The following is a 26,875-nucleotide window of genomic DNA, read 5'->3' as shown; positions in this document are numbered from 1 at the left end:
AGTTTACAAATGCCATGGCAACATCAGAAAGTTACCCTATATGGTCTAAGAAGGGCAGGAACCCTCAGTTCCAGGAATTGCCCACCCATTTTCTGGAAAACTCATGAATAATCCACCCCTGTTCAGCGTATAATCAAGAAATAACCATAAAAATGGCCAACCAGGAGCCCTCGGGACTGCTCTGCTTATAGAGTAGCCATTCTTTATTCCTTTACTTTCTTAATAAACTTGCTTTCACTTTACTCTATCGATTTGTCTCAAATTCTGTTTTGTGCAAGATCCAGGAACCCTCTCTTGGGGTCTGGATTGGGACCCCTTTTTGGTAACACAATGATAATCTTTGAAAAACGCCAATGATGTGAAAATTACTGCATTTTCTTTGAAGCAATTTGAAAGAACATTTGTTCTTATTAGTAATAATTAGTAATAATTGCCATCAATTTCTGAGCAATTACTAAGTGCCAGACACAGTGCAAAGTGCTTCATATCTACCATCCCATGAAATCTTACAACTCTATAGGGTGCATGTGATCAGCCCCATGTTACAGCTGAGAAACTGAGCCTTAGAAAAGTTAAGTGACTTGTCCAAAGCCACACGTGTAACCAAAAGTGGAGTGCGACTTGAGCCAGGTTTATCTGAAGCTGAAGCTCAAGTTCTTGACTACTGGGCTCCAGTCATGTGCAACTGTCAACCAAAAATGGAGATTTGAGAGGCCAAAGTTGTCACACACCTTCAAACTGCACATCACACAAGTCTTCATAAGCCTCCAGTGCCGCTGTTACTGTGCCTCTCTACAGTCAGGACCCAACCACTTATTTTTGCCTCTCCTTTTACTCCCAACATTCATCTTCTTACTCCGAATCTGGCCCGACCTCTAAGTTGCCCTTGTTGGACCAAACACTTTTCCTATTTGTTAAATATCCATTTGCAATTCTATGTCCTAATTCACATTTCCAATGTTACTCTCTTTTCCTATTTATAAAATTCCAATTTCCATATCGCCACTGTCCTTTTTGTCCTTACAGGAATTAGATATCATTGACTCTTTACACGGGAGAATATCCCTTTTCTCCTAGAAACTCCATAGTTCCTACTGGACCATGGCAAACCCCCAACCCCCATTAGCTCAGTGGAACAAGAAAGGTAGGGGAGTCATCTAAATTCTGAATACTTGTAACTGTGGCCAATACATCATGAATAACCAGAACAAAGCTCTTAAAATATTCATATTTCTTTTCATTCCAAAATCATGAATATACCTTTATTCCTTACGAATGATGTATTTTAAAAGTAATTCTTTTACTACTTCTCTGTTCAAATGCTCCAAGTTTGGTGTAAAAAAAAAAAGTCACATATTATTTATACTCTTTGGAACATCCTCAAATGGATTTTTTTTTGTTGGGGAAGAAAAATAATACTGATGTTAAGCACCCCTCCCACCAAGAATACGTTCATCAAGGTTGTGAAGCCCTTCACAGCATAAGAACACACCCGTGGCAGGTATCTGAAGTCTTAATCCCCTAACTTTGCACATGTTTTTAAAGCAGGTGACAAACAAATATTCACCCTTGGTGCTATTAGGTCCTTAGGCTACAGTCAATGGGGCATTGTTGAGACCAGATCTTCTCTTCCATTAATTCATGGTGTTATGTATTGCTGTGGTGTATCCTTTAGAAAACACACAGCCTCTCTGGTGTTTTGCTTTGTTCTGTTTTGTTTTGTTTTGTTTAAGGCAGGCTGGATTAAATGATTTAAGGTCATTTTTGATTCTAAGACTCTGTTTCTCTGATTGCTCTTCTCTCCCTGCCGTCTGTGGGGCATTGTACTTGCAAAAGCCTTCCAGACAAGTTCTCTGGCGGAGACATAAATGCAATTATGGGGGGCTAGGGGGAGGCCATTTAACAGGTTATGATGGATTCTGTTCTGCCTGTTTCAGCAAAGCTGGCACCCAGTACTTACCCCCCTCCACTGCAGCATTTATCTACACGGTGAAAATCTTGCTCTGAGAAGCAATGTTGAATCCCACAGATGCTTGTCCCTGGGACTCATCAGGGGACAAAGACAGAGCCACACAGCCCTCATTAATCCACGTGGAAATAAAAAAGATTAAGCAGCATAGACCCTGTGACCACTGAGAAAATGACAGAAATAAAGATCATTATGTGCATCTGGTTTTCCAGGGGAAAGAAACGGAGATAAAGCCTTAAGTCTTTAATAAGGCTAGAAATTAAAACTGGGATTAACAACAACACGAAGCATTTATAAGAAGCCGTCCATGACATTCCTGCTTAGGTTTTGCTGGCCTGGTTTCTGGAACATTTTTTATATTGTTAATATTTATCACCAGCTTTTTCTTTAGTTGAAAAAAAAGTCACTGCCCACTGGTTTCAGGTTCACAGCCTTCTCTCTAGACATACTAGACCTGCTTCAAGACGATACTTCTTTAAAACCAATTATTCAGCACCATTTTCATGAGGTTTCTGTAGAGATAGGGGAGTATGTATTGCTTAATTTCAATGAAGTTTTGAGGTCTGCCTTTGCTCTGTGATACACAGAGGAAACAGCTTCCCAGGAGAGCTGTCCATGCACCACGCATCTTAGGCCTGGGAGGGGCAGGAGGGGAGGATGGACTATCCCCACATTTAGACACCCCAGATTCTCCTACCAGAGATGCAGTGGACATCGGCGCCTATCCAGGAGGCTGTGTTAAAATGTAACTGTGCCACTTGGTTGAACTATGTGCCGCCCACCCCACCAAAAAACACACTGGAATCTTAACCCCTGGGACCTCAGAATGTGATCTTATTTTTGAATAGGGTCTTTATAGACCTCATCAAGTTAAAATGGGCTCATTAGTGTGGGCCCTAACCATATATGACTGGTGTCCTTATAACAAAGGAAAATTTGGACACAGAGACAAACATGCACAGAGAGAAGGTGATGTGAAGACACAGAAAGAAACTATGCTTCTTGCATTCAACATAATGTTTTTCAAATTAATTCATGATGTTGCTTGTATTAGTAGTATGTTGCTTTTGATTGGTGAGCAGTAATCCATTGTAAAAATATGCCAGTTTGCTTATCAGTTCTCTTGTGTTTTCAGTGTGGGGTTATTAAGAATAAAGCTACCATGAACATTCTTGGACACATCTTTTTGTGGGCATTTTTCTTTGCAACATACCTAGGAGTAGATTTTCTGGGTGATAACATGGGCACACATTTAACTAAGATTACACTAATTTATACTCCTGCCAACATGGTACAGTTGCCACTGAAACTACCCTCACAAGAATTGCATGCTAGGCTCACAAAAATTGCATGCCAGGTTCTGGACAGAAATATAGTCATAATTAAGCATTAATAAGGCTGCACATTGGTCCACTTCCTTATAGCTGCTTGCTAACCAAAAGTCATGTAGCACTAGATACAACCACTTGCCCATCCTATACCCTTCCCACAGATGGAATTTCTGACCTTAGAATCATATGGCTTTTGTTTAAAATTTGCTTAAGATGTTTCTCAGATCCTGATTTCCAGCAAAATAGCTGATGCCAACCAGCGTGCAGACCCACAAAGAGGAAGTGAATTAGCATGGGAACACTGTTTCTTCATCTCTCAGTCCCGTGATTTCACCCTGCTTTCTTCAACCAATCAACAGCCCCCACACCTCAGACTACTCCAAACCTCTTAAAATCCCTAGCTCCAAATTCCTCAAGGAGGCAGATTTGAGATTTCCTCTTGTCTCCTCATTTGGCTGCCCTGCAATTATTGAACTCTCGGCTGCAGTGTCTCAGTATATGGACTTGCTACGCACTGGGCAAAAAAACCTATTATGCCAACACTTGGTATTATCAGTCTTTCTTTAATTTTAGACATTCTGGTGAGTGTGTTGCAGTATCTTACTGTGGTTTTAATTTCCATTTACCTCTTGCTGAATGATGTTGAACATCTTTTCATGTTTCTTACCAACTCAAGTATCTTCCTTTGCAAAGTGGTTACTCAAATTTCTTGTCCATTTTTAATGAATTGTTTGTTTTTTTATTACTAATATATGGAAATTTTCAAATATATTCTAGGTGAAGTCTATGTGTGTGTGTGTGTGTGTGTGTGTGTGTGTGTGTGTGTGTGTTGAATATTTTCTCCCAGTCTGTGGCTTAACTTTTCAGTTTCTTAATGATGTTTCTTTTGATGAAAAGTGTCTAATTGAGATGAGGTCCAATATGTGAATATGTGAATAGTTTGTTTTTATTGTTAATACCTTTTTTTTTTTACTTTCTAAGACATTTTTACCTGTCTCCAATAGTGAAGATATTCTCCTTTGTCTTTATTTTATTTTATTTTATTTTATTTTATTTTATTTTGAGATTGTGTCTCGCCGTGTTGCCCAGGCTGGAGTGCAGTGGTGCGATCTCGGCTCACTGCAACCTCTACCTCTTGGGTTCCAATGATTCTCCTGCCTCAGCCTCCTGAGTAGCTGGAATTACAGACACCCACCACTATGTCCAACTAATTTTTGTATTTTTAGTAGAGACAGGGTTTCACCATGTTGGCCAGCCTGGTCTCAAACTCCTGACCTCAAGTGATCCACCCACCTCAGCCTCCCAAAGTGATGGGGTTACAGATGTGAGCCACGGTGCCCAGCCTGTCTTTAATTTTTAATTTCAAATTAATTTATATGTGTGGTATGATGTAGGACCCAAGGTTAATTTTTTTCTATGCCAATATCTCATTTTTCTACCATTTTTCCCTACCATTTACTGACATGTGATTTATTTTCTTTCTCACATTAAATTGCTTTGGCATTTTTGTCAAAAATCAATTGACCGTGGGTCTGTATGTTGTCCAGTAAACCACTGCAGGTCTATTTCCAGACTCACTGTTTTTCTTTATGTTTTTTGTTTGTTTTTTGTTTTTTGTGGTTTTTTTATGAGGTGGAGTCTCGCTCTGTCACCAGGCTGGAGTGCAATGGCGCGATCTCAGCTCACTGCAACCTCCGTCTTCCGGGTTCAAGAGATTCTCCTCCCTCAGCCTCTCCAGTAGCTGGGACTACAGGCATGAGCCACCATGCCCAGCTAATTTTTGTATTTTTAGTAGAGACACAGTTTCATCATGTTGGCCAGGATGGTCTTGATCTCTTGACCTTTGGCCTCCCAAAGTGCTGGAATTACAGGCATGAGCCACCGCTCCCGGCCTATTTTTTATCCTTATACTTGAAAAGTAATCCTGACCCACTAATGGATTAAATGGACCCCCTTGGCTTAAGAAATCCTAAAAGCTAAGAAAAAGTTCATTGAGTTGCTGGCTAGGGCAGAATGGGAACTAGTTATGCCTCAACATACCCCTTCCTTATTAACCTTTAACCAGAATTCTTTCCTAAGGAGTAAGCAGAAACTGGCTGTGAAAAACAAGAAATGGACATCTCATTCCTTTATCACCTTTGGCCAATCATCTGAGGCTGCAGCCAGACTCCCCCGACACCCCCACCCCCACCCCACATCCCCTTTGTCATTTTTACATTGACAGTCACCAGTTTTGCAACACATCCTTTCCTGATGAGAAGCCACCAACCATGGTGGTTCTGGGACGTCTACAGAGGATGCACAATGCAATGACAGCGTTTGTGTCCTCTGCTTCACCTTTTGATGCCATGGGGCTGAAAACTTGACCCTCAGATCATGCTAATGGTGCCATTCTTTTTGTACATGTGATACAAGGAGAGGTGTACAACTCAATTGCACATGTGCGTGTTTCTTCTTTCATAAATATTCAGCACTCCCTATGCAGCTTATTAAATATGTATATGCAGCCACCCCACTCAGTATAAATTCCTGTTCCTTTTACTCCTCCCTTGAAGTGCTGTTTTTCCAGCATCTGCCAGAGTCTCTGCTTCCTGCCTGCAGGTTGTGATACCTTTCAGGAATAAAGCTCTCCATTTTAAATGTATAAAATATTATAACTTTATTGGTCAACATACCAATACCACACTGTCTTGATTACTATAGCTTTTTAATAAGTGATATGGTTTGGCTGTGTCCTCACCCAAATCTTGGCTTGAATTTTATCTCCCAGAATTCCATGTGTTGTGGGAGGGACCCAGGGGAGGTAATTGAATCATGGGGGCCAGTCTTTCCTATGCTATTTTCATGATAGTGAATAAGTCTCATGAGATCTGATGGGTTTATCAGAGGTTTTCGCTTTTGCTTCTTCCTCATTTTCTCTTGCTGCCGCCATGTAAGAAGTGCCTTTTGCCTTCCTCCATGATTCTGAGGCCTCCCCAGCCATGTGGAACTGTAAGTCCAATTAAATCTCTTTTTCTTCTCAGTCTTGGGTATGTCTTTATAAGCAGTGTGGAAATGGACTAATACAGTAAATTGGTACAAGTAGAGTGGGGCATTGCTGAAAAGATACCCAAAAATGTGGAAGTGAGTTTGGACCTGGGTAACAGGGAGAGATTGGAACAGTTTGGAGGGCTCAGAAGAAGACAGGAAAATGTGGGAAAGTTTGGAACTTCCTAGAGACTCGTTGAAGGGCTTTGCCCAAAATGCTGATAGCAATATGGACAATAAAATCCAGGCTGAGGTGGTCTCAAATGGAGATGAGAAATTTGTTGGGAACTGGAGCAAAGGTGACTCTTGTTATGTTTAAGCAAAGAAACTGGTAGCATTTTGCCCCTGCCCTAGAGATCTGTGGAACTTTGAACTTGAGAGAGATGATTTAGGGTATCTGACAGAAGAAATGTCTAAGCAGCAAAGCATTCAAGAGTGATTTGGATGCTGTTAAGGGCATTCAGTTTTATAAGAGAAGCAGAGCATAAAAGTTGGGAAAATTTGCAGCCTGACTATGCAACAGAAATGAAAAACCCATTTTCTGGGGAGAAATTCAAGCTGGCTGCAGGAATTTGCACTAGGAGCAAGGAGCCTAATGTTAATTCCCAAGACCATGGGGAAAATGTTTCCAGGCCATGTCAGAGACCTTCATGGCAACACGGAACATCACATCACCAGGTCATCACAGACCCGGAGACCCAGGAAGAAAAAGTGGTTTCGTTGCCCAGCACAGGATCCCCATGCTGTGGACTTGGTGCCCTGTGTCTCAGCCACTCCAGCCGTGGCTGAAAGGGGCCAATGTAACAGCATGGGCTGTGGCTTCAGAGGGTGGAAGTCCCAAGCCTTGGCAGCTCCCACGTGGTATTGAGCCTGCAGGTACACAGAAGTCAAGAATTGAGGTTTGAGAGCCTCCGCCTAGATTTCAGAGGATGCATGGAAATGCCTGGATGCCCAGGCAGAAGTTTGCTGCAGGGGCAGGGCATTCATGGAGAATCTCTGCTAGGGCAGTGCAGAAGGGAAATATCGGGTCAGAGCTTCCACACAGAGTCCCTACTGGGGTACTGCCTAGCGAAGCTGTGAGAAGAGGGCCGCCATACTCCAGACCCCAGAATAGTAGATCCACCAACAGCTTGCACCGTGCACGTGGAAAAGCCACAAACAATGCCAGCCCATAAAAGCAGCTGGGAGGGAGGCTATATCCTGCAAAGCCACAGGGGTAGATCTGCCCAAGACCATGGGAACCCACCTCTTGCATCAATGTGACCTGGATGTGAGACCGAGAGTCAAAGGAGATCATTTTGGAGCTTTAAAATTGACTGCCCCACTGGATTTTGGACTTGCATGGGCCCTGTAACCCCTTCGTTTTGGCCAATTTCTCCCAATTGGAACAGCTGTATTTACCCAATACCTGTACCCTCATTGTATCTAGGAAGTAACTAACTTGTTTTTGATTTTACAGGCTCATAAGCAGAAGGGACTTGCCTTGTCTCAGATGAGACTTTGGACTGTGGACTTTTGGGTTAATGCTGAAATGAGTTAAGACTTTGGGGAACTGTTGGGAAGGCATGATTGGTTTTGAAATGTGAGGACATAAGATTTGGAAGGGCCAGGGGCGGAATGATATGGTTTGACTGTGTCCCCAGCCAAATCTCAACTTGAATTCTATCTCCCAGAATTCCCATATGTTGTGGGAGGGACCCGGGGAGGGGGCGGGTAATTGAATCATGGGGGCCGGTCTTTCCCATGCTATTCTTGTGATAGTGAATAAGTCTCAAGGGATTGGATGGGTTTATCAGAGGTTTTCGCTTTTGCTTTTTCCTCATTTTCTCTTGCTGCCAACATGAAAGAAATGCCTTTTGCCTTCCCTCATGATTCTGAGGCCTCCCCAGCCATGTGTAACTGTAAGTCTAATTAAACCTCTTTTTCTTCTCAGTCTTGGGTATGTCTTTATTAGCAGTGTGAAAATGGACTAATACAATAACTCTTCAAATCAGCTAGTATAACTCGTCCAACTTTGCTCTTCTTTTCTGTAGCTGTTTCGGCTATTTTAGATCCTTTGCAGATATATTCTAGAATCAGCATGTCCATTTCTCCAGTTGGATTGGGATTAAATTGAATCTGTAGATAAATGTGAGGAAAGCTGATATCTTAACATTCTAAGTTGTCCAATACATGAACATGGCATATCTGTCCATTTATTGAAAACTTCTTTAACTTTTTCAGCAATATTTTATAAATTCTCATGTAGTGATCTTGCATATCTTTCACTAAATTTAAGTGTATTCTGAATATATGATTCTTATACTACTTTAAGTAGTATATTTTAATTTTATTCTCTCATTGTTTGTTGCCTGTATATAGGAATATATTTTAATATTTGTACATTGACCTTTTATTTTATAACCTTGCTGAATTTATTTTTAAAATTCTAGTAGCTTGTTTGTAGATTCCTTTGGACATTTCATGTACACAATGATGTCATTTGTGAACAAAGATAGTTTTACTCCTTCCTTTCAGATTTTTAGGCCTTTAATTTCTTGTTCTTGTCTTATTGCACTGGCTTTGCCCTCTACTACATTGTTGAATAGAAGTGATGAGCGTGGACATTCTTGCCCTCGCTATAGGGGAAAAGCATTTAATATTTAACCATTAAATATTATTTTAGTTCTGTGTTTGGTAGATAGCCCTTATTAGAGAGGAAATTTCCTTGTATTTCTAGTTTACAGTTTTCTGAGAGCTTCTTGTTGTTGTTTTGGTTGGCTTTTTGTTTGCCTTTTTTTTTTTTTTTTTTTTTTGAGATGGAGTCTTGCTCTGTCACCCAGGCTGGAGTGCAGTGGCATGATCTTGGCTCACTGCAAGCTCCGCCTCCTGGGTTCACGCCATTCTCCTGCCTCAGCCTCCCAAGTAGCTGGGACTACAGGCACCCGCCACATGCCTGGCTAATTTTTTTTTTGTATTTTTAGTAGAGACTGGCTTTCACCATGTTAGCCAGGATGGTCTCAATCTCCTGACCTCGTGATCTGCCCACCTCAGCCTCCCAAAGTGCTGGGATTACAGGAGTGATTGTTTGCTTTTTAAAATTTTGGATGGATGTTGAATTTCACTGAGGGATTCCTTTGGATTTACTGAGATGGTACAACGTTTTGCTTCTTTATGATATAATTGTTTATTGAATGTTCAACCAATTTTCTATACCTTGTAAAAACCCAATTTCGTCAAGATAAATTCTTCTTTTTATATATTGCTGTATTCTATTTGCTAATATTTTGTTTGGGGTTTTGGTAAATTTCAGGAACTAGTCTAATCTGAACAACAAACTGTTCTCATTATGTTGAAAAGAGGGTCTTCACATCCCAAATTCAATAGCTTCGTTGTTGCCATACAAGCCTTTCATGAAATACAGATTTTTTTAACCTCTCATTTTTACTCTTCCTTGTGAAAAATTTTAAAAAGTAAAACTGAATTGAATTTGCCATGGCACAAATAAAAATGTATAGACTGTAGACATTTTCTGTGAAATAAGGATCACCTAAAAGCCATAACAAAAACAAATTCTATTTGAATTAGCAAAGTCAGACCAAAACCAGATCCTACTCTCTCTGTAACTGAGTAATACTGAGAAACCTGGCTGTTTGTTCCTTGTAACAATGCTTGTCTTTAGCAATGCACAAATCCTAAAATGACAAATTTTATCCTGGGATTAAGAATCATCCTTTTATAACTTGGGAATGAAAATTGTCTACGAAATATGTGACTTGATTTTGAGAAATAGACGATGAATCCCCAGAATCTCTCAAAAATCCTCATAAATTGTCTCCTGACACCATCCCCAATTCCCACTCCAATTCCAGCCCACCTGCATCTTTTGGTCTCTGAGTTAAGCCAATGATTCACTATGTGCAAGGGTAGACTTAGCACAGACCTTCTTCCTGTGCTGAAGTGGGGTCCCATCTCCCACATCAGAGAATCCCAGTCATACCAGGCCCTAAGAGTCATTCCCTGAGAAGCTCTTTTCCTGACATGTCCCCCAGGAATGCCTGGAAAATTGGATAAAGGTCCCATCTCACTCAGCCCCAAAGTAACCTACCTCAGGAAATGAACTCTCTCCAAACTGCTCACCAGAGCAAGGACTGTCCAAGGCCAAAACCTCTCCTCTGGCCTGCCCTGGGGTGGAACCTGCTCCCAGACAACCTGTATCTGAAGCCATTGCCCCACATCCACCCTCTGGCACACTGGTTCCAGGCTCTGTGGGGTGGAGATGGTAGCCTCTGTGCCTGTCTCCAGCCTTTCCCGAGAGCAATCCCTGATTCCTTGGAAAAACCACCCTTATTTACCACTCACACCCCATTTGTCTTTCTCACAGTTTCTTGAGTTTGTTTTGGGCACTTGCATCCAAAAGAAGCTTGGCTAGGTCAGGGGAAGCTAACATATATAAAAGTGAGGGAAACAAAAGTGCTGCAAGTTCCCTGCATGCAACAGGGTACGGCAAAGCCATGCAGGAGGACGCACCAAGCCAAACATGGGATAGGTCAAGACCTCACGACCAAGTGACTTGCCAACTGTGCAGGAGCAGAGAAAATGGAATCACCTTCAGTGTGGAAAGCTGGTAGAGGATGCTCTTGAAGACACAGTTTCAAATTGTGCAGTGAGGCTGGATAGTGCTGGTCCCCAGGTCTGGCCAGGAATGACAATATGGCAGGGTATGTGGTTCCCAATGAGTTGGAGCAACAGTAACAAAAGAGTAATGACCCAGGCACAGTATTTCCAAATGCAGAGGAGAGAGAGGCTTGCTGGTCACCTGAGGCTTGTTTCAGCCCCACATGGATGAAATCCCTGTGGAATCTGCCAACTCCAATCCTCACACGTGGTCATCACTGTCACTCAATTCTTTGTCATGCCAGGCCTGGTCTTAGGAGCTGAGAGCCTATGAGTGAGTCAATCAAGGTACCTGCCCTCAGGGAGTTCACATACATTCTGCCAACTGAGCACCTACGGTGTGCTAAGCTCTCTTCTAAGCCCTGCACCTGCATTCATTCCTTCACTCCTCAGAGCAACCTTGTGAGGAAGGCGCTGTTATGAGCTCCGCTGTACAGTTGACGAAAGAGGTTCAGAGAGATGAGGACACTGGCCCCAGAGGACACAGCTGGTAAGTGGTGCAGCTAGGACCAGCAGCTGCCTGGCTCTACAGCCTGAGGCCTTGGCTTCCCTGCAGGCAGGCAAGGCAATCTACACTCATCCCCCCACCTACCCCTGCCCCCCACACACATACACATTGTTCTACTGGAAATGCTCCTGGGCCCTGGGGTACAGTGAGAAAGGAATCCTCAGACCAGCAGACAGGCAGCCATGTTTGGCTCTCGACAGGCGGGAGCTCTGAAGAAGAAGCCATTAGTGCAGCGAGACAGGGGTTCACAGAGAAAAGCAGTCTCGAGAGGAGACCGCAAGGATGGCAGCCAGAGGGGGAAGAGCAGAGTTGGGGCAGGGACACAAGAGTCCCATGGCCTAGTGTGGCTCTGAGACCAGGCCCTCGGGGGAAGGAAATCGGAGGCAGTGAGAGGGGTGATGAGGGTGGTTAGTGGAGAGGGAGGAAGTACAGGACATACTGTACCTAGCACAGTATCTGTCACCTGTTGTGGGGAGTGGAGAGGGAAAGAAGATGCTAAAAAGCCAAGGTGAAGACAGATTGTGAAAGACTTTCAATCCTTGTTAAAAGTTCAGACTTTTTGTCATCAATGCAAAGTCAATAATGGTTAGAGTCATTAAAGGCATAGAAGTAATAAGTGGTACATGACCAAATCTATGTTTCTGTGTTAGATACGTAGATAGTAGATAATAGAAACAGATAGATGATAGACAGATAGGTAGAGATGGCAGAGATAGATAAATGATAGATAGATAGTAGATATAGATAAATAGATCAATAGATAGTAGCTACAGATAGATAATGATAGATATCATAGATATGGTAGATAGGTAGACAGATAAGCATGATAAATAGAGATAGATGATAGAGATTGATATATAGTGTATCAGTTCATTTCCACACTGCTACAAAGAAATACCTAAAACTGGATAATTTATAAAGGAAAGAGATTTAATTGACTCACAGTTCTGCATAGTTGCGGAGTCTTCAGGAAACTTACAATCATGGCGGAAGGAGAAGGAGAAGCAGGCAACCTTCTTCACAAGGAGGCAGGAAAGAGAGAGATCAGGAGAAACTGCCAAACACTTATGAAACCATTCACTCTCGTGAGAACTCACTCACTGTCATGAGAACAGCATGGGGGAAACTGCCCTCAAGATCCAATCACCTCCCACCAGGTCCTCCCTTGACACGTGGGGATTATGGGGATTACAATTTGAGAGGAGATTGGGGGGGGACACACAGCCCAACTATATCAGATAGATGGATAGATAGATAGATAGAGCAATGATAGAGATTATAGAGATAGATATGATAGAGATAGCAATGGTAGAGATCATAGAGATAGGTATGATAGATGGATAGATAGATAATAGGTAGGTATGATAGACGGATGGAGGTAGAGGTGAAGGTACAGAGAGGTGGAGATGGGGATGAGGATGGAGATCGGGATGGGGAGAAGGGATAAGGATAGGGATATATATTTCCTGGTGGGGTGTAGAGGGATTTAAAGGCATAGAAGGCACTAGGAGTGGGCAGAGACCCAAATTATTTGTCACATTTCTCCTCCTCCCACTGTTCTGCAAATACCTTGGGGCAAAGTGTCCCTAGTACTCCTGGCTAACATTGCAGGCTGGTGACCAGTGGATGGAGGACATGCCGGAGGCAAGCCCTGGGCTGAAAGAACAGCCACTTCCCCTGATGGCTGCTCAACACCCGGACTTCAGATCCTCCGACCAGACCTGCTGAGCATATAGTCGCTAATCTCTCCAACAAAGTTCCTCCCTGAAAATTAGGGGTTTTGTTTTTGTGTTTTGCCTTCTGCAGTCTTGTCCACGTTTGCCTCAATTTCCACCCCTCATTGTGACCACCTGTTGGGTCTAAATGTTATTAGGAGGGGACAAATCCCGCAGGTAGCTGCCACCTTGCCCACAATGGCAGTTGTTTGGAAAGCCAGGCTCCTGCTGCGAGGGGCCACGCCACCCTGGGAGGGAAACGACCAAGGTCAATGTTGGGGATGCAGCATCTGCAGTGAGGCATTTGCCCATTCTCCTCCTGTGGTCATTGTTACATTCCACTGACCAGCTGCCTGCAGGCTCCAGGCACAGCCGCCATTCATCAGAGATTAATGCCTGAAATGAGCCACACCTCTGAACAATTGCTTCCTATAAGAGGGACAGCACTGAATGGCCAGGGAGCCCCATTGATGACTGTTATAAAAGAGGTGAAGGCTTGCATGGAGGAAAGAAAAGTTTCACACCGCCCCTCAAACCTAGCTCGATTCTTCCTTCTCTCTCTTCTTTTCCCTTCTGACTGCCCATTTTGGCCACATTGCCTTAATTGAGAATCTTCTTTTATGTACAGGACTTGGGCAGCAAGCTGAAAATTTGTGAATTTGCTACTGTAAGTCATATTGCTGTGTGCTGATCGCATTAGGACTATTATCTGTGCAACTTTCCAACTTGACAATTAGTTACTATCATTCACACTGTGCAATCAGCTGTTAAATCCTCGTTTATGCTAATTTGAATATGAATGTGCTGTTCAATAACATGTTAGATTGCCATGTTTACAAATATACTCCAGGTATTTAGAAATTTAGATGATGCAAAACATACTGTTTAAGTTGCGCTCAGTGCCAGTTTAAATAACTTAAGCCTATTTATCAGTCACTTAGCAATTCTTTTCACATACTTCTGTTTTCCTCTGTCCTACCCTTCTCAACCAAAACTAAAATATGCTCTTTTTGCTTGTTTGTTTTGTTGCTGTATTAAACTAATCATCTTCAAGATGGGACTTAATTAGCAGTCACCTCAACGTGGGCCTTCTTTTCTAATTCCTGACTCTTTTAGAAGCAGATGAAACAGTTAATAGGAAAAAGAAAGAAAAAAATGATCTCTGCAGCTGCAGTGTTAAATATTGACTTCTAACACAGTTGTTGAAAAGGAATGATTTGTATGTAGCTAAAAAAGGAGAGAAGACAAAATTTTTTAATGAAGGTAAAACTAAAGAGGGCGAGATACTCGTGATGGTAAACTCCTGGAAGGAAAGCAATGTGAATGCTAGAGCAGAGCTTCTCAACCCTGAGCATGCACTTGAATCACCTGGGGATCCTATGACTCGTACACGCTGGTTTAGTGAGTACCCTACTGACTGAGCTGCTGTGGGTCCAAACATCTCTCAGGTGCTGCTATTGTGGCTGTTAGCCTGGGTACCACATTGAGCAGTCCAGCTCTAAAATGTATATCAACCAACTCCACTGGAAACAAGAAAAAGTAAAATAAAATAAAATACATATCATACATCTACCTTCAACTATTATTTTTACAATAAAACACACTTTTCCACTAAGAGATTTAAAAATCAAGCTTGACAATTTCCCTTCTGAGTATTAATCCAAAAGAACTGAACTCAGAGTCTTGAAGAGATGTTTATGCAACATGCATGTTCATAGCAGCATTATTCACAATAGCCAGGAAGTGGAAGCAACCCACTTCAATAGCCAAGAAGTGGAAGTTATTATCCATTGATGGGTGGGTAGATAAACAAAATGTGATGTAGACATCCATACAATGAAATATTATTCAGCTGGAAAAAGGAAGGAAATTCTGGGACATGCTGTGACATGGATGGGACTTAGAAATATTATGTTGAGTGAAATTAGAGAGTCACAGAAGGATAAACACTGTATGGATCCACTTACATGAGATCCCTAGAGTAATCAAGTTCGTAGAGACAGAAAGAAGAATGGTGGTAGCCAGGGGTTGGGTAGAGGGGAAATGGAGGGTTGTTTAATGCATATAGAGTTTCACTCTTCCAGGATGAAAAAGTTCTGGAAATGGGTTACACAACAATGTAAATATACTTGGCACTACTGAATGGTACATTTAAAAATGGTTAGGACGGTAAATTTTATGTTATGTTCTTGTATTTTACCACCATTTTCCCCAACATTTATACAATAAATTTTTTAAAAAATTGGTTTTAGGGACATTGTAAAAAATATTTTTTTCTGCAAAGAAAGCTATATTTTAGCCAATTCTTCTTAATTCTTCAAGGAGCTAATCAGATATCGCCAGCTCTGGCACCAGTCAGGAAATAATTAATCCATCTTTCTTCATAGTCTCACATCTTTTGATGGAAACTCCATTCCAGGATGGGTGTGGTGGCTCACACCTGTAATCCCAGCACTTTGGGAGGCTGAGGCAGTGGATCACTTGAGGCCAGGAGTTCAAGACCAGCCTGGACAACATAGGGAGACCCTGTCTCTACAAATAATTGAAAAATTAATTGGGTGTGGTGGTACATGCCAGTGGTCCCACTTGGGAGGCTGAGGCACAAGAATGGCTTGAACCTGGAGGCGGAGGTTGCAGTGAGCCAAGATGGCACCACTGCCCTCCAGCCTGGGTAACACAGCAAGATTCTGTCTCAAATAAAAAGTGTTTTACAAAGAAACTCTGATCTGCTAAGTGTGACATTCTAGTTGATGATCAGATTCCTTGTGACTGTCTCCACGTCCCTCCCTATGGCGTGAGGTTTTGAGGGCAGTGGTTGATGTCCTGCAGAGCTGCAGGTAATGCTGTCGGCTGCCTTCCCTCGGGCCATCTTCTCTCCTCCTTCTTGACACAGTCCTAATTTTGCTTAGTAAGTCTCCTTCTCCACTCGTCCATGTTGGCACCAGCCTGAGGATTAAGCTAGTATCAGAAAAAGACAGAGTCAAAGGACCCAGAGAGGCAGAGCCAGAACCCAGGCCACCCTCGCTTTAGATCTCCTGCCATGTGAAATATAAAGTGCCCTCAACACTCCAGCTGATTGAGTAGGAATTTTCTGTTTCTTGAAGCCAAAACCAGCTTAACTCATAACAGTATTTTGCAGGTAGAAGATCATCTGAAATTTGCCGGATTGAATTCAAGTAGGAAGATGGGGCTGGTTCACTGTGCCCAGAGGCTCAGCAGGCAGTGTGACAACTGTCCCCTGTGCTAAGCAACTTCACATAGGAAACGGTATTTTCCAAGGAGGAAGGTAATGGTGTTTTGGTTTTTTGTTTGCTTGCTGGCTTTATTAAAGGATTTTCTAAGGGCTACTTTTCCCAGAAAACATTTAAAATGTTTTTCCATTTACAAAGTTTTATTGAGTTTTACCTTTTTACAAACCTGTGTCTTACAAGAGCAACATTCAGGAATAGGTAAAAACAATGTCTGCTGCTTCTTGAGCACTTACTCATGGTATTGTGCTCAGTGAATCCTCACAAGAGCCCTTGGGTGATACTACTTTCATTCTCCCTTTACAAACAAAGAAATAGGGCACAAAATGTTTCATTTACTTGTCCAAGGTCATACAGCTAATAACACCTAGGGCTGGGATTCAAACCTGAAGAGTCGGCTCCTACCATTATACTCGGCAGCTATGCTTTGGTGAGGTGCATTGTGGCATTCCTTAGTTCCAATAACTGCAACCCACATTCTATAGGGTGGTCAGAAAAGTCTTCTTAAAACCATTACAACCTCCCTAAGACTTAAATCTCGTTAACCTGCTACCCAACGCCCTTCAGTGGATTCCAATGGATGTTCTAGATTATATCAAAGTGATTATATCCACAGCCTCCTCCCCCTGTCATTTCCAGCCCTGCCCACCTCCTACTGGCCTTCTCTCAGCTCCTCTAACACTTTCTGCCTCTTCTGTCTCAGAGCCTTTGCATATGCTTCTCCACCCCCTCCAACACACTCACATACACACACACATGCATACACACACAACCACACACGCACACACACGTGCACACGCACCCCTTGGTTCTGGATAACTTCTACTAATCCTTCGAGTCTCATTTTAATATTTTATTTCTTCAGAGAGGTCTTTGCTGACCATAAGTCTAAATTAGTCCCCCTGTTAGACTCTCTCCTTGTCATCTTTGTCACAGCATTTATCAGACTTTATCATTTCACTGGTTTGTGTGATTATGTGCTTTGTCTCTGTCTTCCCCAAGAAGAGGATCAGCTGCAGGTGTGTGCCCTCCTGTCCATATTGTCACCACTGTATCCTGAGCAACAGGCACATTGTAGCAAATAGCAGGGAAATTGGAGAATGGGAGAAGCAAAGTTGAGAGGAAAAGAAAATACTGGAGGGAAGGAAGGGAGGTGAAACTGGGAGAACAGTGGAAGGAAGGAAGGGACTGTGAGGCTCCCAGGAGTCGCCATGCATCAGAAAGCTTTCATCACGGTATCATTCCCTGCTCCAACACTCAAGAAACACGGCCGTAACAATAGCTAGCTTGTTTCTATGCTTCCCTCTTCTTTCTATACCTTTCTTCCTATTTCTTTATTCTTTTTTTACTTTTTTATTTTTATTTTGTTCTATTATTTTATTTTTTATTTATTTATTTATTATTTGTTTTGAGACAGAATCTTGCTCTGTCACTAGGCTGAAGTGCAGTGGCGTGATCTTGGCTCACTGCAATATCCACGATCTCAGTTCATTGCAATATCTGCCTCCCAGATTCAAGAGATTCTCCTGCCTCAGCCTCCTGTGTAGCTGGGACTACAGGCGTGCATCACTGTGCCCTGCTAATTTTTGTATTTTTAGTACAGATGTGTTTTCACTGTGTTAGCCAGGATGGTCTCTATCTCCTGACCTCGTGATCCTCCCGCCTCAGCCTCCCAAAGTGCTGGGATTACAGGTGTGAGCCACTGCACCCGGCCAATTTTTTTTTTTTTTTTTTGAGATGGAGTCTTGCTCTGTTGCCCAGGCTAGAGTGCAATGGCGTGATCTCGGCTCACTGTAGCCTCTGCCTCCTGAGTTACAGTAATTCTCCTGCCTCAGCCTCCCGAGTAGCTGGAATTACAGGCATCTGCCACCAAGCCCAGCTAATTTTTGTATTTTTAGTAGAGACAGGGCTTCGCCATGTTGGCCAGACTGGTCTTGACCTCCTGACCTCAGGTGATCCACCCTCCTCAGCCTCCCAAAGTGCTGGAATTACAGGCGTGAGCCACCGCACCCAGCTTACAAGTGTGACCCCCGCATCTGGCTATTTTTAATTTCCATAAAACAAGAGTAAATGATGAAATGAAACTGGCATTTAAAAATTAAATTATCCTTAAATTTTAAGGTAAAATATGTTGTGGGCCAACAAGATACTTTTACCCTTGTTTGATGGAGAGCCACGGAGCTCTCTCCTCCCTCATTCTCTTCCTCTTCTCAAAGATGTATCTGTTTATATTATGTGCATGAGCCTTCACAATCTCCTCTACCCTTCAGTGCAATAACACTAACCAAGCTATTATGCTAGAATTGGGAATATAACTTTTAGAAAATCCACTAGGCAATTTGGTGGATTGTTCACTTACAGGATTAAGAGGCTGTCAAGAAATCAGCATGGGGTCAAGAGAGTTACGGCTCAAATACCTTCCTTTAAGTAAATTAAGAGACAACTAGTGAGAAAAATATAATGACTTAAAAATACCCAAGCAACCAGAAAACCATTAAAGGTGAGAATCACGAAAGTATAGAGTAATCTGGGGAAGCAACAGAAATTCTAGCACTTTAAGCCATTTTGAAATAGACAAAATAAATTCATTCTGGAACATGTCTAACTACTCAGGAAATGTGATTATAATCAGCAAAATGTCTTAAAATTTATTTTGTAGAGCATTACATTGGTAATTATAACTAAGATGATATTGACTAACAAAATTCTAGCTACACCACTGAGGCCATATATTCAAGTTTCCCCAGATTAGAAAGCACAACATGCTTTAACTAGTAAATGTCTCATGTCTTTTTTGTTTGACTAGCTTTCAAATTCATTTCATTCATAGGACCCATCAATTAATCACCTGATGTGGTAATGAGACTGATGAAAGGAAGGAAGGGAGGAAGGAAGAGAAGGAGCAACAAAGGGAGAAGGAAAGCTACGCATGTAAACTAATAGGATCCTTCAGTCGTGCTTCCTTGAGATTATGCATTTAGTCTTCAGTGCCTCCATTCCTTAAATGTTTTGGGGAAGTTTCCACTTGGAACTGTCTTTTCCATAGTGGTTCTGCCTTGTAGCAGGTGCACAGATTAGACCATCCCTTACCTGTATATCACACCACAAAAGTTTAGGGCTTGAAGAGACTTTAGGGTTTACCAAGTGTTTATTTTATGGATAAGGAAACTGTAATTCAGATAATTTAAGACACTTAGCAAACTCACAGAAGTGAGAAAAGGGATCCATTTTGACATTAAACTATTCAAAGTTATTCCATTCTTTTTTTCTGCATCCAAGTATATCAGCTGTTGTCATTCTTTCTTATTAGATTCTCTCATTCATTTATTCTGTAAATATTTACTCAATGCCAAGTAAGTGCCAGCTATTGTTGAGACAGCAGTGTACAAAACAGACAAAATTCTCTACCCTCATAGAGCTCATGTCCAGGGATTCAGTGTGATTTAAATTCCTGAATCTATTTTCCATTCACAGCTTGCTGTTTTAACAATTCTCAGGAACCACTTAATTAAAATCAAAGGTGTTGAGCAAATCACTTACAGGATTAAGTGGCCATCAAGAAATTATGTCCTACTGACATAATTTGATGAGTGTAGAAATTACAAATATGAGCCCACTCTATTGATCACAAAGGGAAATGGAAGCAGTGTCCATTCAACTTTTAAAGTGACAGAGAAATTAAACCCCGTGAAAAAATAAGGTCCCAGCATAACATCCAGATTCGCCAGCCACAGCTCCTGAAACAGAGGGCAAGACTTAGAAGTAAGACAAAAGACAAACTAAAAGCATTTCTACAGGCTTTGCATACAGGATAAGAAAACATGAAACTCTTGGCAAATATCCTAGCAGCTTGCAAAACAAAACCACTCCCTGCCTGTAAGTGTTTAGCCCACAGCTGCTGGAAATGAAGAATGTCAAAATACACAAATGTAAGAATTCATGCATGTGCATCAAAGAAGCAAAGCTCCAGGGAAACCCAAGGGTTGAACTCCAACTAGGATGGATCACGGGAGCATGGAAGAAAAGGCAGGAAAGGGAGATCTGGACCATGCAGAAGACCAAGCCACAGCCACAGATCTGGGCTGTGCTTATCAGCCTCCTATACCATCATATGGGAAAATTATCTCCATCATTCAGAAATACATTTTAATAGGATAAAAATCCCACTTCAGTTGCTCCATTTTGCACATGGTGCCTCAGTTTACTCAATAATAAAATCATAAAAACGTAGGGAGGGGCCAGGGACAGTGGCTCATGCCTGTAATCCCAGCACTTTGGGAGGCCGAGGCAGGCAGATCGCAAGGTCAGGAATTCGAGACCAGCCTGGCCAACATAGTGAAACCCTGTCTCTACTAAAAATACAAAAAAAAAAAAAAAAAAAAAAAATTAGCCAGGCATGGTGGTGTGCACCTGTAGTCCCAGCTATTCAGGAGGCTGAGGCAGGAGAATCTCTTGAACCCAGAAGGCGAAGGTTGCAGTGAGCTAAGATCGTGCCACTGCACTCCAGCCTGGGTGACAAGAGCAAAACTCCATCTCAAAAAAAAAAAAAATACGTAGGCAGGGCTCCCATTTTGCTTTGTCTTTTTTTTTCTTTTAATCAAATCTCATATTTACTGTACAAGTAAAAATACTTAATTTTGAAAAGCAAAACAATCTTATTTATAAAGAAAAAGCATTGTATACTTTTGAGAAGCCAATGTTCTGAAAGTTCATAAATCCCTTCATTTCTTGGTTTAAGTAAAAACGCCACATCCCAGCCATAAAGGGGAGGCACATTCATCAATGGGGCCAGCCCTTGTGGAGCCTTGTCAATGATGGTTGTGAAGATGATGTCATAACTCAGAGAAATTATTTGTGATGTGTTTTCTTTTTGATTTTTACAAGTTTTGTGGAATTTGACCGTGTCAGTTTAATAATTTCAACAAAACTAAAAATAATATAGAGTGAACCTCCACTATGACTAGAGGTGAGAGGCATGTCCCTGGATTTGGTCTTTTCAGATACAGTGACAAAGATAAGGCATCAAAATCAAAGAAAGTATGGAAAGATGATCCACAGGCCAGCTAAGCCTTTTGACACATGAAATGCAAGAATTGTCATGCTTCTCTTATATCACCACTTTATTCAAATAATTCAAGAGACTTTTATAAGCATTAGGAAATTGGTCCCTAAAATGTCTTGAGTTACTTAGGTAAGAAAAAAGAAAGGGAGAAATCAGAAGAACTATTTTGTAAATTGCTTTGATGAGAACCTACAGGACAAACCCTAGTTCCAAGGCATGAGAGCTGCAGGCTACAAGAGGCTGAATTAATACAAGTGATAGTGGCAAGAGACAGCCAAATGCCTATGCAGATAGGGGCAGGTCCCTGGTTAAACCCCACCTCCAAGCTGAAGACAGTTTAAAGCCTGAAAGCCAAGCTACAAGTCAAATCCACAGACTGGATTGAGAACCTGTCTTCCTGTTTGGCACACTTTCCTCTGACTGATCCCCACCCTTCATCTATTTTACATACCTATCCTTTCCTAACTGTCTTTCTACACTGCTGTGCCCACCTTTGAGTGGTGCTTTTGCTTTAGCCTTTCTTTGCATACTCACAAGCCAATCAGCACACACTTCCCTATTCTGAGCCCATAAAAGTCCCAGACTCAGCCACACTGGGAGAGGGAATCCACCCCACTGCAGGGGTGGGGGACCACCCCCAATGTTCCCTCTCCACTGAGAGCTGTTCCATCATTCAATAAAATTCTTATCCACCCATCCTCACCCTTCAATTGTCGGCATATCCTCATTCAGTGATTGGTAAAAATCATTGTTTATATCCTCCGTAAATTTTGATTAATGGAAAAAGGGATTTGTGAGACTAGTCTTAAGCTATAGTGAATCCATTGTATTAAGAATTTGTCTTTCTGTATCTTTCCATCAGAAAGAGGATGCCTTAGGATAGAACATGGGCCTAGGACCCCGTAAGCCCACTGTTTAAGCCAGCCTGGCAAACTGGTTAGTAACAAACTTTGCTACAGGTCTCTAAAGAAAAGAACTGGATGAGGTCTCCATCTTGTTTTACGTCCTTTGCAGCTGGACCTTGTAATCACGTGGCAGTACTTTCTTTTGGTCTTTGCCATTTTGCAATGGTGTCCCGGGTTCAGTCCTGGCTTAGGCAATGAGTACTTTCTGGTTAATATCTGCATGACTTTTACCATTTGCTGATTCTCCTCCCCTCCATGAACAACTTCTAGCTTCCTTTTGATGGCAGCAGTGGGCTGTCCAGAGCAACCACTGCACTGACTGCAGTGGGGAGGTGTGAGAGGTGGTGACAGGAGCAGCTGTGGGAACAGCAATGGTGGCGGTGGGTCCCCTGTGCCCCATGTCCCTGAGGCAGCTGATTGTGCAGCCCCCACCCTGGCACAGCAGCCAGGTGGGACCTGCCCCCAGGGCCTTAGCCTCCATAACTCCAGACCCTGGCTCCGAGTTGCTGCTCTCATCTGCCACCACTGCAGGGGAGGGCTCAAGGAGGAGGTAGAGTTGGGCCCAGGGCAGTGCCACTCTCCATGGAGCCAGCAGGAGGCAGGGACAAGTGGGAGCCCCCCAAAAGCCTGCTGTCCTGGAGGCTGCCATGAAGGGGCTAGACCAAGCTGCCCAATGGTGGGGAGAAGCATGGTTGGGCACAGAGGGGTGGGGACAGAGGGGCCCAGTGAGGACCTGGAGCCCCCACCCCAAGCTGCGAGGAAGCACAGCCAGGGCTTCTTGCATGCTCCTCGGAGAGGGCAGGAGTCCTGCCTTCCCAGGTGCAGGACCTGGGTGTCTCTGCACTCTGCACCCTCAGGGGTGTCTGCTCCTGCTGCCTGGCCTCTCCCAGCTCCCAGCACCTGCTCTGATCTTGGAGCGGGGTTGGAGTCCAGCATGGGCACTGTCACAGCCCAGCCAGGTACGCGCACACTCGGGGCAGTACTGGCACACCAGACACACCAGCCCCCTGCTGCCTCAGCCTCCTCTGGACATTGGGCACTGACAAGCATGGTGGGGAAGCTGAGAGGGGCACTGAGGGCAGCTCGGCGCTGGTCTGCGGGTGCTACTTGTCACAAGTAGCCTGGGCATCATGGACAGTGGCAGGGGGGCAGACAGGCTCCTGGGCAGAAGGAGGTGGGTCCCTTGTGAGGCCCCACCTCAGGCCAGGGAGGGCCTGATGGCTGGGGGCAAGGCTGCCAGAACTGCAGACCAAAGTGGGAATTTGTGGTGCCTTTTCCAGGTGCCCCCCATGGCCACCCATGGACCAACTGATATACACTTTCTCCCCACTGAGGCCCATAAAGCCCCATGCTCAACCAGAGCAGAGCAGATGACAGGATGACCAGCTGTAGAGAGGAGCTACCCTCCCTGCTAGGAGCTGAACATTCATCAGGACACCCTGGCTGTGGAAAGGAGCTACAAACTGAGGGTCTCCTCTGAGCTGTTCTATTACTCAATAAAGCTCCTCTTCTTCTTGCTCACCCTCCACTTGTCAGCATACCTATTCTTCCTGGTCGCAGGACAAGACTTGGGACCTGCCAAATGGCGAGGCTAAAAGAGCTGTAACACAAACAGGGTTGAGACATGCCCTTTGCTTGCCACATTACAGGTGAAGAGATGGAGAAAAGAGCTGCAACCTTTCAGGGAGCCAAGACCAGGGAGCTCCCTCAGCCAGGACTGTGACTCCCTCCTTGGGGCCCTGTGATTTCTGGCATGTTCAAGCTTCTGGGTGCCACCATGTTCCCCAGTGCCATCTCTGGAAGCTGCTTGTGGTGTGCCTGGTCCAGCCATAGCCTTGCAGACAGCCAGCACCTGTGCAGACACCTGGAGCTGCCCGCCCCACTGCAGGTTTCTGCACAGAGGTTTCTGGCCAGAAAAGCGGCACCTCAATGATCCCATAACATTTTCTCTGAGCTACCTTTAAAGATTTTAGATTTTGTAAAAAGTGCCTACCACCTCTGAAAATGCCTTGTACACTCGTGATTAAATCAACCTTAGTTGAGGTTTGTTGGTTTCACCCGTGAGGTTAATTTTGGTAAAGTTCAAATGTCAGAAATATAAGCTGCTTGGCATGGCTAAAGTTGGGTAATAAGGGAATTAAAAGAATTTTTTTAAGAGTGCTACGGCTAAAAGTCACCTTAATTAAAAGTGGATATCCAAGCTATATGTATATTTGAAAGGCCTTTATGCTTTTTTTTTTCTCTTCTTGGATCTTGTTTTGCTGGAAAAAGTTTTCTTTCTTCTCAGTCACCTGAATTATTTTTCTCCATTTTGTCTTGCCACTCTTTTGTTGTTGTTGTTGTTTGTTTTTTTCTTGAGACAGAGTCTTGCTCTGTTGCCCAGGCTGGAGTGCAGTGGCACAATCTTGGCTCACTGCAAGCTCTGCCTTCTGGGTTCACGCCATTCTACTGCCTCAGCCTCCCGAGTAGCTGGGACTACAGGCACCCGCCACCATGCCTGGCTAATTTTTTATATTTTTAGTAGAGATGGGGTTTCACCGTGTTAGCCAGGATGGTCTCGATCTCCTGACCTTGTGATCCACCCACCTCAGCCTCTGAAAGTGCTGGGATTACAGGCGTGAGCCACTGAGCCTGTCTTGCCACCCTTAATGCACACATGAGAGGCCCTAAGACAACTTCTGATAGCCTGGGATGGCTTGGGAAAAACAGAAAAGGTGCCATGGACCCCATTTTGGGCAAAAACCTGTGTTTTCCTCATGGAACACCAGGAATTAAAAGTGGATAGAACCCTCTCAAAATCTGTATTTGTCTTCCTGCTATGCCTGTTTATTAGCCCTAGAAACTGCATGCTTTCCTAGCCCTGCTCTTGAAGGGCTCCACCCTGAGGCCAGTCATCAAATTAAGAAACTGGCAGATGAAAAATCTTACAACTACTGGATCTTCTTCTGTCTGTCTGTATAAAAAGGAGCTCTAATTAATTGGTTTAAAGAAAATAAAGGCTTAGATCAAAAATTTTAAAGGAAAAATAAAAGCTGTAATGCCATTTAGTTCACATGACTTTAATCTTTGAGAAATAAAAACAGTTTTAAAGATTACTGGTAAAATACAAATGTCTTCAAAATGTAAACATGTGGTCTAAATTATGTTCAGATATTAGGTTTGCTAAATGCTCTAAGATCATAAACTGCTTCTTTGGATTTTGAAAACTGTTCGGCTTGTCTGCTTTACAGTTTGGTAAGGCCTTGGGACATGTGGAGTTAACTATACCTCTTACTATACTGGAAAGAGTCAGATCTTAGCTGTACCTAGTACATAATTAAAACAGCTTACCAGGTTTTACACTAAAATTAAAAATTGCTAAGAGTTACCTTTATAACACATAATTGGGACTACTAAAAATAGATTTACATGCAAGGTGTGTAAAGAAAGTAAAATATATTTTTGGTAAAAGATTATAAGAAGGCATGAGAATGTAAATTTTTGCCTAGTTTAGAGGGTTAAAGAATTGTTTTAAATCAGATAAGATAAAGCTAAGGGTTTAAAGAAGTTGTGAAAGGTTGGTAAAAATTAATCTTGTAAAAGAAACTTCATGTGAGATCAACTAAATTCAAAAGGGTATGATTTGGTTTTTCCGTAAATCAAGCATTGGAATTAAAGCATAACAGGGTTTTCTTAATGCATTGATCTGCTCTTTAACAAAAATTTGTAAAGGGTTATAAAAGGTTTATAGGACCCTCACCTCATGGTCAAACTCGTTAAGATTGGATAGAATTATCTATAAGGTTTCAAAAAAAGGAGGGAGGAAGACAAGACAGATTGTTTGGAAAGCTAAGTCTTCCCTCTTAGTATGTAAAGGTTTTCGCCTTTTTAAAAATGTTTTAAATCATCATTTTGGCTAAATAAATGACTTGTGGTAACCTGGAATTCTATTGCATAATATCAAATGTTTTAAACCTTTAACATGTTTGTAGGCTTCCCCAAAAATCAAACTTCAGCTTCAAGGTTTTCTTTTCTAACCCCTAACTTTTGGATGCTACAGAGGGCCCCTGGAACATCCAAAAGAGAGGTAAACAGGATTATTTGACATGTTTAGTTACATGGGATTGCCAAAATAAAAATAACATTTAATTTTCAGGTTCTATTTTGGTGAATAATATTAATGTATGTTCCAAAATTGTATAGGATTTCTAAAATTCTAATGTCTGAGTATATGTTATCAATCATAATTAAGGTTGTTATGTTGAGTTATTGTAAACCATACAAGTAGCCAAATTTCTCTGTCAATCAAGTTTTTAACTGTAACTAGCCTGAACATTTTGTCATTCACAGATAATGGTTGTCTTGTATTGTTCCTTTTCAAAAGATGGTTGATAATCAGCTATAGAACTTTGACAGGTGCTCTTAAATGCAGGTTCCTGATATCTTTGGAGATTGTGACATTGGAATAAAGGAAA

At 42.6% G+C, this 26,875-nt stretch overlaps 1 protein-coding gene across 6 annotated transcripts in view; it reads right to left on the bottom strand.

Moving 5' to 3' along the window:
* Positions 1 to 26,875, bottom strand: part of LOC100609577 (putative uncharacterized protein C21orf62-AS1) — a 250,016-nt gene that overhangs the window by 137,745 nt on the left and 85,396 nt on the right. Inside the window, exon 3 of one of the 6 annotated variants that reach the window (XR_010154558.1) lies at positions 1,961 to 2,132. The exons of the other annotated variants lie outside the window; for them this stretch is intronic. The gene's annotated coding sequence lies outside the window, so the exon portion shown is untranslated. The remainder of the gene's footprint in view (positions 1 to 1,960; positions 2,133 to 26,875) is intronic. 6 annotated transcript variants of the gene reach the window in all.

This window comes from Pan troglodytes, chromosome 22, assembly GCF_028858775.2.
Source record: "Pan troglodytes isolate AG18354 chromosome 22, NHGRI_mPanTro3-v2.0_pri, whole genome shotgun sequence".
In the NCBI taxonomy this organism is placed as follows: domain Eukaryota; kingdom Metazoa; phylum Chordata; class Mammalia; order Primates; family Hominidae; genus Pan; species Pan troglodytes.
Note: the sequence above shows the minus strand (reverse complement) of the source record. Positions and strands in the feature narration are given on the sequence as shown.